The sequence below is a fragment of the Carcharhinus amblyrhynchos genome, chromosome 4 (assembly GCF_965287045.1).
Source record: "Carcharhinus amblyrhynchos chromosome 4, sCarAmb.v2.hapA, whole genome shotgun sequence".
NCBI classification, from domain to species: Eukaryota; Metazoa; Chordata; class Chondrichthyes; order Carcharhiniformes; family Carcharhinidae; genus Carcharhinus; species Carcharhinus amblyrhynchos.
Genome location: NC_137327.1, coordinates 77,643,592 through 77,655,218, shown reverse-complemented (window position 1 = coordinate 77,655,218; position 11,627 = coordinate 77,643,592).

Below are 11,627 nucleotides of genomic sequence, written 5' to 3'. Positions count from 1 at the left end.
CCCCCCCATCCCCACCTTGCCTTCGTCAAGCACTGAACTCACCAGTCATCTCAGTTCCAGGACATCTTAGCAGAAGTTCCTCAGGGTAGTGTCCTAAACCCAACCATCTTCAGCTACTTCATCTAATGACCTCCATCATAAGATCAGAAATGGGGATGTTCGCTAATGATTGCACAATGTTTAGAATCATTTATGACTCCTCAGATATTGAAGCAGTCCACGTCCAAACAGGACCTTGATAATATCCAGGCTTGGATATTATATCCAGGTGGGAAAGTGGAACTGAGCAGCGACAGATCAGCCATGATCTTATTGAATGGCGGGGCAGGCTCGAAGGGCTGGATGGCCTACTCCTGCTCCTATTTCTTATGTTCTTATGTTCTTATGTTCTTGGGCTGACAAGTGGCAGGTAACATTCACATCACACAGGCAATGACCATCACTAGTAAAAGAGACACTCTAACCACTGCCCCTTGACATTCAATGGTGTTACCATCACTGAATCCCCCTCTATCAACGTCCTCGCGGTTACCATTGACCAGGAACTCAACTGGAATCACCACATAAACACTGGCTACAAGACAGGTCAAAGGCTGGAACACTGTGGTGAGTAACTCACCTCCTGATTCCCCAAAGCCGTTCCGCCATCTACAATGTACAAGTCAGGACTGTAATGGAATACTCCCCACTTGCCTGAATGGGAGCAGCTCCAACAACAGCCAAGAAGCTTGACACAATCTAGGATGTGATAGACATCACATCTACAAACATTCAATCCCACAGTAGAGCAGTATGTACTACTTACAAGATGCGCTGCAGCAATTCACCAAAGATCCTTAGATAGCACCTTTCAAATGCATGAGCACTTCCATCTAGAAGGACAAGGGCAGCAGATACATGGGAGCACCACCATCTGCAAGTTCCCCTCCGAGCCACTCACCACCCTGACTTGGAAATATATTGCCATTCCTCCGCAGTTGCTGGATCAAAATCCTGGAACTTTCTCCCCAGTGGCACTGTGGGTTAACCCACAGCACACGGACTGCAGCGATTCAAGAAAGCAGCTCACCACCACCTTCTCAAGGGCAACTAGGGATGGGCAATAAATGCTGGTCAGCCAGCAATGCCCATGTCCCACATATGATTAAAAAAGTGATTTGAACCGCCACCATGTTATACATTTCCTCCTGCCACACCACCACCACCACACAATGGTGCATACACCACCTCTAAGATGCAACACAGTAGTAAATATCCTTTGACAGAAAGCCCACGGTCTCTATCCACTAGAACAACAAAGGCAGCAAGCAAATGAGAACATGACCACCTGCAGGTTCCTCTCCAAATCATACACCACCCTGACTTGGAAATAGATCACTGTTCTTTCAGTGTTGCTGGGTCAAAATTCTGGAACTCCCTCCCTAACAGCACTGTGGGTGTACAGATACTACATGAAACTCCCTCCCTAACAGCACTGTGGGTGTATCTACACCACATGGAACTCCCTAACAGCACTATGTGTGTACTTACACCATACATGGAATTCCCTCCCTAACACTGTGGGTATACCTACATCACATGAAACTACACCCCCTTGCAACAGCACTGTGGGTGTACCTACACCACATGGACCTCTCTCTGTAACAGCATTGCGGATAGCTACACCACATGGACCTCCCTCCCTAACAGCACTGTGGGTGTACCTACACCACATGGACCTCTCTATGTAACAGCATTGTGGGTGCACCTGTACGACATGAAACTTCCATGGACTGCTGGAACTTTCGAGCAAGCAGGGATAGGTAATAAATGCTAGCCTTGTCGGCAATGCTGACTTCCCAAGAATGAATAAAGAGAAGGTGAAGTTGAAGATTAGTCTGAATTTAATTGTTTGGAATTGTTTGGATTGCTGCTTTGTGCAGTTCCTGGTGTGGAAGCAGCAGGGGGCTGTATTTCACTGGAATCCCTGTACCTGAATAGAAGTTCTTCTGTACGTATACAGTCAGCAGGTAGATCAGAGTATTTATACCTAGCTTGTGAATTATTTTCTTATTTTTTACATGAGTTGTGGCTCTCTGTCCGTTGGGAAGATCAATCAGTGATCTGTGAGCAATAGCATTTGAGAGCTGTTTACACACTGGCCTTGTTTTTGCTTCAGATTCTGGCCCATCACATTTATGGGCCAGAATTTGGTGATTATATCCATCTCCCTTATCCTGATGAGTCTTTAAGTCTATGCAGTGGATACCAATCTCAAAACAGAGAAGTTTAAAGGAGGTTTAAATTATGACGGGCTTTGATCGAGTAAACAAAAAAGAACCATTTGTTCCCACTGGCAGGTTTGTCGGTAATGAGAAAACGCAATTTTAAGATCACAACCAAAGGATTAGAGGAAAGATGAGGAGATTTTCTTTTAATGCTGCAAATTGCTTAGAGCTGCAATGAATAGACTGGAAGTGTGGCGGAAGCAGATTCAATAGTAACTGTCAAGAGGGAAGTTATTTTTATTGCATGGGATGCAATGGCTAGCATCAATTGCCCATCACTAATTGCCCTCGAGAGGGTAGTAGTCAGCCCCTTTCTGTGCATGTTGTGTGTGTAGATATGTCCTCTTGGGGAGTGCAAGGGAGAGAGAGAGGGAGAGACAGAGTGTGTGAAGGGAAGAGAGGGCATTGAGAAGGAGGCAGTAAGTGCGAGGGGGAGTGAGATGGTATGAGGGGAGAGCGAGAGTGTGTCAGACTGGTGACTGCTCTGAACATCTACGCGACTGGCCCCTTCCAGAGCCTGACCGGAGATGTCTGTGACATCTCGCACACCTCAGAGCACCCCTGTGTCAAGCAGGACACCGAAGCCCTGTTTGCAAAGGCTGGGCAGTACATCAAATCCAACCTGGACCAGGCCCATCAGGAAGATCGGGCTGTGGGGTTCACTGCAATTGTGGGGATGCTGAATGTGCAGGGGATGGTTGACTGACCCATGTCGCCCTCAGGGCCCCCCTACAGAATCCACAATGATTTGTTAATAGGAAGGGTTCCACTCGCTGAATGTACAAATTGTGTGTGACCACAATATGACCATCATGTACGTCTGTGCCAGACATCCAGGTAGCGTGCATGACAGTTTCATTGTAAGGAGCTTGGACATCCCGCGAGCGTTTGAGGAGGAGTCCAGGCTGCAGTGGTGGCTCCTGGCTGATATGAGTTACCCGCTTCGGATATGGCTGATGACGGAGGTGAAGACCTGCAGTAATGAGGCCCATGCAACCACCCACGCAACAGTAGAGAGCTGTATTGGGCTCTTCAAGATGTGATTCCAGTGCCTGGATCGATCTGGAGGGGCCCTCCGGTACAGCCCCTGGTCTCCTCCTGTGTAGTGGTGGTGTGCTGTGCCTTGCACAACCTAGCTCTGCAGTGAGGTGATCTCTTGGAGGAGGAAGAGGATGTGGAGGATGGCCAAGAGGAGGAGGAGGAGGAAGAGGAGGAGGCGGAAGAGGAGGATCAGAATGCCTTGGAACACCAGCCGGACGGTGGAGGGCTGGCATCTCAGCTGAGGCATGCGAGAGTGTCTAGGGAGGCTCTGATAACCAGGCAGTTCAGTCGCTAGGAGATGGTGATTGTGGGTTTCATCTACCCCACCCCCACCCCTCCAAACACACACACACACACACACACACACATATACACAATGCCTTCCATTTATCCTGCACATTGTCACACCAGAGTGGTGGGCCTGGGTGCTCTGTGTTAGAACAAAAGAACAAAGAACAGCACAGCACAGGAAACAGGCCCTTCGGCCCTACAAGCCCGTGCCACCCATTTTAACACATTCAGTGAGTGCCTTACTCATGTCTTACGTTGCTATAGCTGCAGCTTCCTGGCTGGATGGCCCTGGCATGGTCTCGAGCCCTTCCTCCTCCCTTGGGGTCCCTTTTGGCCCCTGGGTCATCCCATGGGACACTGGTGCTTCTGCAGTGAGCTCCAGAAGCTCCAGTGTCACCTGGCACTGCCAGTCCTGGAGGGCAACCTGCATTCGACCCATGGTGGTCGATCCCTCTGCGATGGCCACTTGAATGGTGGGCCATCTCTCAATGGCTGCAGTGTGCCCTCTGAGACTGCCCTGCGAGACTCTGCAAGCCCTCAGCTCTGGCCTTCTGAGACTCTGCAGGCCCTCAGCTGTGGCCCTCTGAGATAGGCCCATGTTCTGCAATAGCTGCCTGAGACTGGGCCGCCTTCTCAAGGGGTTGCTGCCATTGTCCGCTGTGCCTCAGTGCTGTTCAGTTGGGTCTCCCGCAAGCTCTTGAGCCTCTCAGCCATGGGCTTCAGAATCTCGAGAAGCCTGCTCAGCTTCTCCACTGTGGCCTGCTGTGACTCGGCCATTGCTTGGAGTCTGCCACCCATGGTGAGGATCCCCTGCCCCAGGCTTTCCACTGCAGGTGCCACCCTTCAGTGTTGGCATTGGAAGTATGCAAGACAGGTAAGAGCTGGTCTGCCTGAAACCTTTGGGTCTCCTCCCAGCAGCCTCGCAGTTGGTCCAGTGTGGCCGTCAACCCCTCCTGCAACCCCTGCTCTGTTGCTGCATCTCCAGTAGCTGAGGGAGAAGTGATCCCAGAGGACCAGTGTGTAGCATGAGGCCAGCTGAGTCCTCATCTCCAACAAGCCTCCGCATGCCAGAAGCCTCGGATGTTTCCTCGTCCACCTGATGATCATCAGCAGATGTGTTATGCTCACCAGATTGTGACCCAGAAGCCTCAACACTAACTGGACCCACCGACGTGTCTGCTTCTGCGATGGTGAGGTGTGAGGTACAAGCTGATGAATAAATTGTGCCACCCTCGGAGGTCCCTTCACCCATATCCTCTGAGGACTCATCCCGAGCTTCCATTTTCAGGATGGATAGGAGCTGTACCTGGGGCCTGCGGTCCAGGAAGCCCCGGGGCATCAGGATCTATCCCTGAAACACAGGACACGAGGTTAAGCGCACGGGAAGGAGAGGAATTTGGGATGTCAAACACATGAATCACATGGCTCCCTTGAACATAGAACACTGAACCCAGGCAATTACATCACAGGGAGAGGCCCTTCAGCCCGCCATCCCTGTAGCGACCAGGCTGCCCATTTGATTTGTTTGCCTCTATCCTTCCGAGGGCCGTATGCTTCTATTCCCATCCCAGTCGGATAGCTGTAGAGATGCACCTTAAAATATCCCTAAAGTTTCCACTTCCACAACCTCCCCGGGCAGCGAGTTCCAGGCACCCATTATCCTCTCTATACAAATAAACATGCCTCAGACATCTGCTTTACACCTTGCCCCTTGCACCCGAAACTCGTGACCCCAAAAGTTGCTTCAAATTGAGTGTAGGAATGACAGGCCCTCACGTCTGGACGGCAGACCGACCGTGCTGTCGCTGACAGCTCGCGTCTCCCCTTCTCTGGTGAGCTCCAGTGCCCTCTCCTCAAACAGGGTGACGACCTGGAGGTCTGGCTCACCATCCCCTGTCTTTGCTCTCTCTTTGTGCTCACTTGTGGAGACAGAAGGGACCATGAAATAATTGGTGATGTGACTCATGCAGAGAATCAGGTGGTGACCCTTAGAGGGCAAACAGGGTGTGGCCCATTGGGGGTAACAGGAAGGAGGTGTTTGGGAGTCAGGAGCTTGAAACATGCAGGGTGCTGGGAATAGGAGGATCTGGGGGAGCATGCTAAATGGGGTTCAAGCATTCACTCTTGCTGCATGGATGAGGTCATTGATTTTTTTTTTCCAGCACTGCTTTGCGGTTCGGGGGCCAGTGCCCTGGCACTGACTGGGTGGTGACTGCCTCCCAGGCTGCATGGCCATCAGCCCCTCTGGGTCTACATCCTCCTGGGAGGATGAGGGTGTCCCGCCTCGCCTCTGCTGCATCCAGCAGCCTCCCCAAGTCGTCCTCAGAAAATCAGGGGGCTGGTCAGGTGCACATTGTTCTGTACTGCCTGTCCGTCCTGGGGTTTTTATGGAGCTGCCCCTCTTTAGGGCAGATCAGTTGTAGGCAGTTTGGTAGAGCATTCCAGCAAGTCCCATGCAGTTTGCTTGTTAGCATTGAGGGGAAAGCAAGTGAGCACTTGCGGGTGTTCTGCTGAGGAGGGGGGTGGGTGGTGGATGGGCGCCTCAATGATTAGATACAGGGGAGAGAGAAGGAGGTGTCACGCAGCCATCGGAGTGTAAGTGAGACGGGGCCTTGTGCGGGAGGGTCCAGGGTCGGGGTGAGGGGCAGCACTCTGCCTGATACCTGTTGGGTGGAAGGGGGAGGGTGAATCTGTCTGCCTGCGATCAGTGGGGGAAACGGGGGTTTCGCTGCCACTCTGCCTGAGATCGGCGGGGGGAACAGGGGAAGGGGGCCGTGATTGTTCTGGGTGATGGAGAGAGGTGGGAAAGATGGGTGGGACAATGTCTGTGGGGGCTAGGAGAAGGCATTATCCAACCCGGGAGCGACGTGACAGGCGCTCTTTTTCAATTTTTTCCTAACTGTGCATGTGCAGTTCAGAGCTCCGATCGTTTCGGGCACACTAAGCCCTGCCCACAACGCTAATGGAACTGGTGATTTTTTTTCTGGCTGAGAGCGTATAGGGGCGCCTGAACGCAGATTTCTAAGTCGGATCTGCATTACACCCAGATTCAGCACTTAGAATGAAAATCGGGCCCACAGAGTTTCACAGTATGCGTTTAGCTGAAACATCCTCTGAAGATACCCAGAAGCACCGAAAAAAGTGGTCACCCTCTCTGCCTCCTCTTGATTGGTAATGGGATCAAAGATTATAGGGAAAAGGCAGGAGAATAGAGTTGAGAAATTTATCAGCCATGATTGAATGGCAGAGTGGACTTGAAGGGCCAAATGGCCTAGTTCTGCTCCTATATCGTACAGTCTTATAATGCTTATGGTTTAACATGATTGCCAACTGCTGGTGAAAACAATATCCCTTCTAAAAAAATCCTTATTCACCAATTTCAGAAAAATGCACCTTATTTCTTTCCAAGTTGAACTATACAGAGGCTTGCAGCCTCTTGGCAGCAATCAGCTTCCAAGATGACTCTCAATATAAAAAACTCACACTTACCAGATTGATTCTCCCAACCTGCTCCTTGAGTTGTTCCCCAGCTCATGTGACCCTCTCTCTGCAGATTCACCCTTAAGGGACAATCACCATGCCTTCAAGCACATCCATTCACTGGCAAAGTCAGTAATTCTGTTCCCTTCCTGTTGGCGAACACTTCAGCGATCACGGGCATTTGGCCTCTGACCTTCGGGTAAGCATTCTCCAAGGCGGCCTTCATGACACACAACAGCACAGAATCGCTGAGCAGAGACTGATAGCCAAGTTCTGCACACGTGAGGACGGTCTCAACAGGGATCTTGGGTTCATGTCGTACTATCTGTAACCCCCGTGACTTGCCTGGTTTACTAAACCTCACTTATTGTATTGTCTGGAGACAATACACATCTCTTTAACCTAGGCTTGATGCTCCTTCCACTCACATTGTTGGCCTCTTTAAGACTAGAATAGCAGGCTAGTTGTAAAGACTCGCATTCTAATCAGTAATCTGTAAACTGTCTGTGCTGTTATATGCTCTGTCTGAGGCCAGAACTCTCCATTCACCTGACAAAGAGCAAAGCCCGAAAGCTTGTGAGTTTACCATCAAATAAATCGGTTGGACTTAAACCTGGTGTTGTCAGACTTCTTACTGTGTTTACCCCAGTCCAACACCGGCATCTCCACATCATGAAGTCAGTAATTTACAGTTTAAATTTACTAGACTTATAATACAGGTGACAAGCATATATCAGGGTGAAAATGTTAGGAGATTCTGAATGGCAAAAAGGCACATGCCTTAAGTGTAGTGCAATTACAAAGCTGTTCTTCAGTGATGCAGTTAGAACAATCTGTGTTCAGCAAATATCTTCACCATGCTGCTGAACGCTTTGATCCAAATCTTGTTTTGGACAACTTGTTTCCAATCACAGCTACTAAACAGAATTACTCTGAAACATCAGTAAATGTAAAATTCCTTAGATCTTGCCTTACTAAAGTTTTATTCTTATTTCAAAGAACAAAGAAAATTACAGCTCAGGAACAGGTCCTTTGGCCTCCAAGCCTGCATTGACCATGTTGCCTGATTGAACTAAATGCTCCTACCCTTCCAGGGACCATATATCTATCGGCATATTCATATTCATCGATATATTCATATCAGATATTTCTATTAGCACGGTGGCAGAGTGCTGGCATTGTGCTGGCACACTGTTCTGGCACACTGGTACTGCGGCCTCACAATGCCAGGGACCCGGGTTCAATTCTGGCCTCAGGTCACTGTCTGTGTGGAGTTTGCATGTTCCCCTCGTGTCTGTGTAGGCTTCCTCTGGATGCTCTGGTTTCTTCCCACACTCCAAAAGTGTGCAGGTTAGGTTGATTGGCCATGCTAAATTGCCCCTTAGTATCAGGGGAGATTGCAGGGTAAATACATGGGGTTAAGGGGATAGGGCCTGGGTGGGATTGTGGTCAGTGCAAATTTGATAGGCCGAATGGCCTCCTTTTGCACTGTAGGGATTCTATGATTCTGTTGACTGATAACAAACAAAGGGAAAAAATATCTTGGAAATGTAAAGAGTTGAAAGAACCTTTGCACTGAACAGCTCACACGGCCAAAAGTTATTTAGATTTGTTATTTTCGATTTCATCAAAATTTAAATAAAATGTTCATGTAATGGTCTAACCTCCAATGAGGATACAACCAATTCTTTGAAAATAGGGTGTATTATGAGAAAAATAAAATTCCCCATTGTTTATTAAAGCAGTTCCGCATTGACGCTGTAAATGCTGATTGTGACTATTGAATTAAGTTGCTTTATGGAAGCAGTCAATCCAGCCCCACGTCTATCTGTTATAGTTCAGGAACAGAAGAGGAACAGGAAAGGGGCCTATAGAACATCAAACAATAGGAAAGAGACAGAGCCACAAATATTTTGGCAAATTTCAGAAAAATGTAAAAATCATAAAGCAGCAGCTGAAGGAGACTTCATTTATCCTAACAGATTGCATCGGCACTTCCTGGTAAACCTTTGGTGGATAAAAATCATTCTAGTAACTGTGCAAAGTGCAAAATTATTTGGCATTATTACTTGTGCAAACTATAACACTGCGTAGTAGGCCATGGTGTTAGGAATGGTGAAACTTTCAAAGTTGCACCTTCACCCTGCTGCTGATAGGTGAGTGGCACCCAGAACTAAGATAGAGTCCCCCTTGTCCTTGCTTTTCACTCCACCAGCCTCTGCATTGAAAGGACCATCCTCTACCAATTCCACCATTTCACCAGCACAATGCCACCATTCAACACACTTCCCCCTCACTCCCCCTGTTAGCGCTCCACAGGGACTGTTCTTTCTGGGACACCCTGGTCCACTCCTCCATCACACCCAACACCTCACCCCCCACCCATGGCACTTCCCCACACAATCACAGAAGGTGTAACCCCTGCCTCTTTATCTCAGCCCTGCTCACCATCCAAGGGCCTAAACACTCTTTTCAGGTGAATCCTGCCGTGCACCTCCTTTAATCTAGTCTATTGTATTCGCTTCTCCCACTGCGACTGGAGAGACTAAACGCAGACTGGGTGACCACTTAGCACAACACCTTTGGTCCGTCCACAAGCAGGACACAAACATTCCAGCTGCTTGTCATTTCAGCCCACCACCCTGCTTTCTTATCCACATGTCCATCCTTGGCCTGTTGTAATGTTTCAGTGAAGCCCAACGCACACTGGAGGAACAGCATCTCATCTTCCAATCAGCCCTTTCAGTCTGAACATTGAATTCAACAACTTCAAAGCAAGAACTCTCTCCTCCAACTTCACTCCATTTCCATTTATGTTATTTTGTTTCATTTCGTCTCATTTATTTATTTTCATTTCATTCACCATTTCATTTCTCCACCTCTTTTAAAATCTCAACTTTCCCGTTTTATCCCCCTGCACTGTCTCCCTACCCCCACTCCACTAGGGCCGTCATTTATATGTCTCAGGTTGTTCTTTGACACTTGACTTACCTTTGTCTTGCCACTTACACATTCTGATCCCTTAATGGCTGCCATCAGCACCATTCTCAGCCACAATCACCACCACTTATAATCCCCTGGTCTGTTTGCCAATAACACCTTTGACACTCCCATCCCATCCCCCTTCACCGTAATAGTATAAGCATCATCCTATATTCTAATGTCTTCAGCTTTGACAAAGGGTCATCCAGACTCATAGAGCCCAATTTCACCATCGCATCATGCCTGTTTTCAGGCACGAAAACTTGCTAAAGTCGGGTATGAGGCCATTAACACGATCCATGCCCGCGTCCGCACAGATGACCACTTTATCAAAGCCTGAATCAGGCACAACAGCAATTTAAATGCATTTGCATATATTTAAATTGAATTAATGGGCTGCCTGGCCAACTTTATCAGCATTTTCATCTTCGCCATCACATTCATGCACCCAGATTAGGAGTGAAACAGACATGCTCAGCAAAGGTCTGTTTCGGGTGTTGCACCTTCTGAAGAGGTAAGTTCAGAGCTTCCAATGGTTCTCTGATCAGATCGATGGTGGGTGGTGGGGGTGGGGGATGGAGGTGGAGGGAGAGGGGGAGGCGGGTCAGATCCTTCTCTGGTGAGGGGGTGGGGGGAGGGAAGCCAGATCATTCTCTGATGGGTTTGGGGGGGGGGGGGCGAGGTAGGGAGGTCAGCTTGTTGCCTACTGGGGGAGAGGGCAGAGGGAGGCCAGATTGTTGCCTGGTGGAGGGTGGAGTGCAGAGGGAGGCCAGGTCACTTTCTAGTTGATTGGGGGGGGGAGGAGAGAGGCCTGGTCATTCTCTGGTGGGGGAAGGAGACAGGGAAGGGGGGGCAGGGGAGACTGCTGTCACTCTGTGGGCAATCGGTGGTGGGGAAGTGGGGCAGAGGGTCGCAATCGGTCTGGCTAGTGGAGGAGGGGGCGGGTGGATAAGGGAGACAGTTATGTTGTGGGGCTGGGGTGATGTCTGTGTGAGCCATCTTTCCTGCTTATCGCTCCTGGGCTGCTTTATCTGCTTTTTGTGGCCCAGGAACGGTGTGACAGGGGTGTGATTTTCAAATCATAAGAACATAACACAAGAACATAAGAAATAGGAGCAGGAGTAGGCCATCCAGCCCTTCGAGCCTGCCCCGCCATTCAATAAGATCATGGCTGATCTGTCGTGGCTCAGTTCCACATTCCCGCCCTCTCCCCATAACCCTTAATTCCCTTGTCTATCAGAAATCTAATCACGCATTTCAGATCCGATCATTTCAGGTGTGATAAGCCCCGCTCACAGCATGATTTTTTTTCAGGCCAAGTGTGTATGGGAGCGCCTGAAAGCAGATTTCCAACCCAGATCTGAATTGAGCCCAAATTCAGCACTGAGAATGGAAAAGGTAAAATCGGGCCTGTAATGTTAGCCCTATTTTCTCTCTACAGTTGCTGTCAGACATGCTGAGATTTTCCAGCATTTTCTGTTGCTGTACTTGAATTTGTTCACTGCCTCAATCTGTTGCCTATATAAACTTTCAAAAGGCATTTGATAAGCTGCATTTATATTAACC